An 8,039-nucleotide genomic window follows, 5' to 3' on the forward strand; every position below is an offset into this window, starting at 1 on the left:
ACTGCGGTGCTGGAGACTGCGAAGCAGGTGGGGTCCAGGGATCATCCATGGAGCCGTCTGATGAGTACTCACTATCTAGGGGGTCCTCTAAACAGGACCCTATGGCGTATCGCGGCTCTTGTCTCCTGGCTTGCACCTGGTCAAAGGTGGGAACGTGATGCTGTGAGCATGGCGAGACAGGAAAAGGACTGGTAAGGAAGGACCCCATCCTCAGACAGTCCTTGGCTGGGGTTTGTCTGTGGCATTGGGAAGGCATGGTGGGAAAAAAAACTCCTGGGTCTGTCTACGTGGTAAAGAAAACTTGGTGGTGATCCAAAAAAACTACTGGGCAAAACTTGTACCAGGGAGGTGGAAAAAGGGCATGGTTCGTTTCAATCTGTGGCCAGGTCGTTCTGTCACAATTTGGGTTATAAAATTAGTTTAGGACCAATAATGCGCCCACTCTGGTACTCAAGGTCTGAAACCACACTTTATTTAACCAAAACAAGAACAAGGAATAAACAGAAGACGAGATCTTCAACCAAAAAAAAACAGATAACAGAAAACAAGGTAATACCAGAAACGTGAGCACGGGAACACAGAGGGGACAAGACGTGGGACCTAGAACACACACACTGGGGTCACACAGGCCTACAAGGACAGGGAGACGAGGCAGGGGTTCAGACACACCAGGAACACACCAGACATCAAGGGAACATGAAACATGAAAAGGAACACAAACATGAAGTAAGGGAAACAAGGCTTGAGGATCTGGGTCACACACACTGAGGGGACGCACCAGACCAAAAGGGGAACATGAACATGAAATAAGAGGGAACAAGGCTTGAGGGTCTGGGTCACACACACTGAGGGGACGCACCAGACCAAAAGGGGAACATGAACATGAAGGGGAATCAAGGCATGAACATGGAACACAAGGGGAACAAGACATGAACGAAGGGAGTTAACATAGACAAGGTAACAAGGCAAAACTGGAACATATGAGCACACAAGACATGGTGAGAGCACAGACAAAAAACCAGAACACTTAACACAAGGTGAAAATCCAAGAACGAAAACCCAGGAAGGAAATCCAAAATGTGAAACAACGAAGGCAAGGCAAACTAGAAAACTCTTTATCATTGGCAGTGATTGGCAGTGATTGGCAGATGACCTGGCAAGGAAACAGTGACTCAACAGAGGTATATGAACAGAAAGACAAAACAAGGAACAGGTGAGACAAATCAACTAATCAGGTCAAAGTAAAGTGAACAAAAATGAAACAAAACTAGATCCTGTCATGATCCTTTCCAAAATAAAAGAAACAGGAAGTCCAAAAGTGCGGATCATGACAAGGTTTCAGTAAGACAGAGTAAGTCAATTTGGTGATCAGTTATCAAATCATTTATTAACAGAGATTTAGATGAAAGAGACCTAATATTTAATAATCCACATCTGACTGTTCTGTTTTCTGTTCAATAAGAGGAGTAGTCTTAATTATTATTAGGTTTTTATGAATAACTCATCTTGTGTTCTTTTATCAATTTTACCAACTTTTGATTTATTTGATTTATATGTTCTCTATGTGGTATGAGGGAGGGCAACGACTCTAAGGAAACTGCAGAGGCGTTTTTAAACTGAGTCTCTGCGTCCCGATCCCCACTCTGGATTGTCAGGCTTTAGGTTGGCTAATAAACTTGGCCAAATTTCTAGAGATGAGAGCTGCACCATTCAAAGTGGGATGGTGTGTACAGGGTGAACAGGACCAGAGAGAGCACGGTCCCCTTTGGTGCTCACATGCTGCTGACCACAGTGTTAGACCTGCAATCCCCCAGTCATACATACTGAGGTCTGCCTGCTAGGTAGTCCGCTATCCATGCCACCAGGTGTGAGCCTACTCCCATCTTTGTCAGTTTGTCTCTGAGGAGCAGGGGCTGGAAGATGTTGAAGGTACTGGAGAAGTCCAAAAATGTTTCTCAAAATAATTCTCAACACACCACTGTCCCTGTTCAAGTGAGAAAGGGATCGGTGTAGCATTTACCCGATGGCATCCTCCACACCCACATTCTCATGGTATGCAAACTGCAAAGGTCTAGGCCGTGGTAGACCTGTGGCTTCAGGGGGTGGCGCAGCAGCCACTCCATGGTCTTCATCATGTGTAAAGTGAGGGCGACTGGCCTGAAGTCATTCAGTTCTCTGGGATGTGGTTTCTTCATGACTGGGATGATGCAATGGATGTTTTCCACAGGTGAGGGACCCTGCCCTGTTTCAAGCTCAGGTTGAAGATGCACTATAGAGGATGTCTCAGCTCCAACGCGCAGGCCTTCAGCAGTCATGGGGATACTCCATCTGGACACGCTACTTTGCTGGGATGAAGCCTCCTCAGCTCAGCTGTGCTACCGTGATTGTGAATACAGGGACATGGGGAGAGTGACAGAGTGGTAGGGTGGGTGGGAGATGCATTGTTCTGAGGTGAGAATGATTTGGGGAGATCAAACCTGTTAAAGAAGTTGTTCAATTGGTTCACTCTCCTCACATCCCCCACACCACCCCTGGTGGTACCATGCTTCGAGCTGCAGCCAGTGATGATCTTCATCTCATCCCACTCCTTCATCATGCTGTTAATCTGCAATTTATGCTCCAACTTCCTCCTGTACTGCTCCTTTGCCTTCCTGTTCACTCTGAGTTCTCAGAGTTCACTCTGCATGCTCTTATGCTTTGCTGATCACCATCTTTAAAGGCCTCTTCTTGTTCAGAAGGCCCTTGATGTCACTCATGATCCAGGGCTTGTTGTTGCGGTCCCTGCAGTACAGCAGTAGATGTTAGATGGTGTCATAAAGTCAATCTTTATCTGTCATTGTAAATAAATTTATTAGTGGTTATACTATAGCAACATTTGAACATTGGTTTGTGTGTTCCCGACAAGCTTTTTTCTTCAATAGGAATAGCAACCATTTTCAGGTCTTGTTTATCACTGCTTAAAAACTAACTGCCACCATGGGTTAGTCACTCTCTTCCTATTTCAAAATAATGAGTTTGCTTTGCAAAAAAAAAAAAATCATCAGACTGCCTCCAATATTAAATAATTACAGACTAATTTCTTTTTAAATATAAATGGTCTTGAGGACAGTATTCAGTTTATCTTCAAACAAGACTGCGGCACTGATTAAGAATGTTAAAATATAAACTTTAGTAAAGATCAGTTTCTGTGTTTGATCTAAATGCAGCCTTCAATTCTGGGTACCATAAAACCCTTCTTGACAGACAACTGGGATTATTAGGTACCATTTGGTTCAGATCATACACTATCCATGACAATAAAAAATATTCAACTCCTGGGATGTTTTCAACCTTTTATTTTATCACACTAAATCATGGTCAATTTAATTTTGTATTGACGCTGATTTTCAAAGTAAAACAGATTTCCTTCAACGTAATCTAAATCATAAAAAATAAACAGAAAACTGATGAAATAAATATCTACCCCATTTACAGTCACTCCCTTAAATCATCTCTGTTGCAGCCACCTGATTTTAAAAAGTAACACAGTTTGATAAATGCAGAGGGCCTGTGTGCAGTTAATGTGTTTTAAGTAACTGTTTAACTACACCTCTACCTGGAAGATCCAATCACCTCAGCAGACTGTCTTCAAAAACTGAGTAATAATAATAATAATAATAATAATAATAATGATACATTTTATTTGAAGTGCCTGTCAAAAAACTCAGTCGCTTTACAAAACAAAGACAATAAGGAACAATGATAAAACACAATAAAAGAACAGTAAACACGGAGCAGTGCAGTTACAGGGAATATGATATTTTGAACAGGTGAGTTTTGAGTCTGAATTTGAATAATGGAAGAGAGTTGATGTTGCGGATGTCCGGAGTAGTGAGTTCCATAGTTTGGGAACAGAGCGACTGAAAGCTCTGCTCTCCATGGTGCTGAGGTGAGCAGAGAGCACGATGAGGTGGATAGAGGAGGAGGATCTAAGGGAGAGGGAGGAGGTGGTGATATGGAGGAGGTCTGACATTTAGGGCAAAGTTATGTATGGCCTTGAATGTATGGAGGAGGATTTTGAACTCAACTCTGAATTTGGACTGAGGACTGAGCCCTGGGGAACACCTATGGTGACGAGGGAGGGCTGGGATCTGAAAGTTTTGAGTTGGATGAACATGTGACCTGAAAGATATGAGTGAAACGAGTCGAGGAGGGTGTGAGTGATGCTGATGGAAGATAATCTGTTGAGGAGGATGGAGTGAGTAATAGGCTGCACTCACATCAAGGAGGATGAGGATAGTGACTAAACCAGAATCAGCTGCCATGAGGAGGTCGTTTGTGATTTTGATGAGAGCTGTTTCTGTACTGTGACGGGGCCAGAAACCGGACTGGAATTGTTCATAGAGGTTGTTTTGAATTAAATGGGAGTGGAGTTGAGTGGCGACTATTTTTTCTAGTATTTTGGAAATGAAAGGTAGTTTAGAGATGGGGCGGAGGTGACAGTGCAAGAAGGAAGAAATACATATTAAATTGCGGGATTAGAGTTTAATCTATGGTTTAAGGTCTGATGACAGAAAACCGAATCATGCACATGATCACAAGCTGACATCCTCCACCATGAAGCATCATGCTGTGGGGATGATTGTCAGTAGTAGGTCCTGGATATCTTGTGAAGATAGAGGGTAGAATTAACGGGGTAAACTATATGGAAATGCTGGAGAAAAACCTAATGCAGTTTGCAAGAGAACTACAACCTTGCATTTCCAGAAAGACGACCTCAAGCATACAGCTGAGGACTTACACAGCCAGGTTTGCTGCTTTTTCTATAACACTCTCCAATACAAATACATTCCAGCCTCTGTTTTACTAAAAACAATTAACCTGTGGTGTTTATCACAAATTTACAGTATAAAATACAAAATCATTTTATATAACACACATTTTTCATTTTTGATTATTGTAACTGCATTCTTCTGGTTTGTTGGTATTAATTGACCCAAAACAATCATAGTGTGTCAGCAGTGTGTCATGAGAGCAGCACTGTATTGTGACAGGAAAACAGGTAAAGCAAGTTTATTTGTATAGCATTCCTTTGTACACAAAGGCAAATAATTAACCTAATGCAAAACAACACAAGAAGGAATATTTGAGAGTACAGTAAGGTAGATGAGATGCAAAAAATTATGTTACAGTACTATTCCCCAAGTATGCCCCACCCATTTAAAACTACTAAGAAGAGCACAAAGAGAGAAAAAAACACACAAAGCAATTAGAATTTTAAAATATAGCCGCAAGCGGCGATGATCGGCCCTCGCCTCGAGCGGACCGCCTCCCCCGGCCCGCCGCCCCCGCGAGCGACCCGCGGCCAAAGCCGAGCTGAAACCGCGCGGCCGACCTGAAACAGCAGCAGTTGAAAGCACAGTTGCACATTTCCAGACGTACGGAGACACAAACGCAAGCAGATACACATATTAACACATCAACAAACACATTCAGCCACACAAAACCTCTCACACACCCGCGGACACAAGCAGAGCAGCAAACCTGCACATGGACCATTGTAAATGTTCATTTGACTGGACGCAGAATTCCGCACACATAAATGCAGGAGCAACAGCAGGCGACATGTATTCATTCAGCATTGCACCTTTAAGTTTAAAACTCCCTTTGAAAAACAATCCTGGATATCAGACATTGCCACAAAAACAACCTGGACAATAGAGCTTTATTGCCACCTGATGGCAGAACTGAGGATGTGCTCCCAAACAACACTCAAGTCAAGTCTGTTGATTCATTGTCACAGAAAGAATGTGGTACATGGAGCTCTACTGCCATCTTTTGGCAAAACAGAGGACGTGCTCCCAAACAACACTGAAGTCAAAAGTAAACACACATTTCCAGATGTCCTGAGACACAAAAACACACTGATACACATATTAAGACATTAACAGAATACGTCTCCAGGCCACAGTACAGCTGAAAAGCTCTGTGATTTTTTTCACATCACAGTGAAAAGAGTATTGTCTCTCAGAAAACACAAGATTTATTCAATGCCAAAGTCAAACTGTGGATCCACTGGGAGCCTTTTAAGTGAGAGGAGAATTTGCACTCGGAAAGGTGAGGTGTGTGGGATTTTAACCGCTGCAGAGGTCACATCAGTGATACAGGCACACATACAGACACACATACAGAGACACATGAATGCAGGAGCAAAAGTAGAAGGCCTTAAGTTTAAAACACTTTTAAGTTTAATGCATCCAATGCTGATTGTGAGCCATTGCCACAGAAAGTGTGGAAAATAGAGCTCCACGGCCACCTGATGGCAGAACTGAGGATGTGCTCCCAAACAACACTCAAGTCAAGTCTGTTGATTCATTGTCACAGAAACAATGTGCTACATAGAGCTCTACTGCCATCTTTTGGCAAAACCGAGGACGTGCTCCCAAACAACACTCAAGTCAAAAGTCTGTTGTTCAAAACAGTAAAACCGCTGCACAGACACTTACAGTGGAACAGTTGTAAACACACACTTCCAGATGTCCTGAGACACAAAAACACACTGACACACATATTAAGACATTAACAGAATAAGTCTCCATGCCACAGTACAGATGAAAAGCTAACATGTTTTTCACAACATCACAGTGAAAAGAGTATTGTCTCTCAGAAAACACAAGATTTATTCAATGCCAAGGTCAAACTGTGGATCCAGTCACCTCACTGGGTGCCTTTTAAGTGAGAGGAGAATTTGCACCCGGAAAGGTGAGGTGTGTGGGATTTTAACCGCTTCAGAGGTCACGTCTCTTCGGCCACAGTGATACAGGCACATACAGACACACATACAGACACACAGAAATACAGGACAGCTGCAGCAGACATTTCTTTAGTTATATCCTTTTGAAGTTTAAAAGTCCCATAGGAAATGAAAGGTGGGTGTGTGTCATCTCCAAGGCAACAGCGTGGAAAATAGAGCATGGCTGTCATTGGCTTTTTTGCTCAGAATGCCCTAAAGGATTTGTGTGCAAACTTTGGTCCATTTCTGACAAAGTAAATGTGTATTTCTCAATAATAATTTCTGCAAATATTCACATTGTTATATAGGGGGCGCTATAGGGCCTACAGTGATTTTGTTCAATCACCTGGACTCAGGCCCCCGGGGTCTACAATTCATCAATTGGTCCGATTCCAATCCGACCATGCGTGTGAGAGTTATTACAAGTTGAAGAACTGGCGGCGAGCCAAAAACCTGGGCCAACTTGCAGTGCCCGCCAAAGGAAAACCGTAATACTTATTCAAAGAATTTGGATAACTTTTGCAGCCCCATGGGTCTAGGTGACGCTGGCCAAAAATGAGCTCGATCGGTGAAAAGCCCAAGGAGTTCGAAAGAATACGAGGTGAGCAAAATCAACGAACTCAATGACCTCGAGATAAACTCCCAGCTGGTGGACTTGCTGTCGGTCACACGACCTGGACACGATAAGCTTTCTTGCTTGGCCTGACATGAAGAATAAACATGCCAAAGCCGGTGACTGTACGATGAAAAAAGTGTCACATGACCTCCCATAGGCCCAATGTATCTCGACCTCTGTCGGGGGCGCCGCAGAGCCATTCTTTTGAGGTCGTTTATGAAACCCATAAAATATCAAATTGTGACCCGATTCTGAGGGGGGTGCAAAGTTTGGTGAGTTTTAACACACGTTCAGGGGGTCAAATAAGGCTGTAAAGGTCAAAGAAGAATAATAACAAAAAAAAAAAAAAATAATAATAATAATAATAATCCTAGCAGTTTCCAGGCCCACGGCCGCGCGACAGCGACACACTATACATTTTCGGAAACGTCTAACGCCCAGTAACGTCATGGTGGGGTGCGGGGAGACAGAAAACGATGCCAGAAACCGCCCCCCCGCTTATTCGTCCCTTGCCCATTGAGCGATTATAATAGTCCCTGCGCTTGGACCTCGGTCCTTGCTCGGGCCTAATAACCAAATTTATTTTTACTTTAACAGAAAACATTTTATTTAGGAAGTCATTACTCTTAGTAAGAACCTGGTTGATTTCAA

The sequence above is a fragment of the Mastacembelus armatus genome, chromosome 5 (genome assembly GCF_900324485.2).
Source record: "Mastacembelus armatus chromosome 5, fMasArm1.2, whole genome shotgun sequence".
Taxonomy (NCBI): domain Eukaryota; kingdom Metazoa; phylum Chordata; class Actinopteri; order Synbranchiformes; family Mastacembelidae; genus Mastacembelus; species Mastacembelus armatus.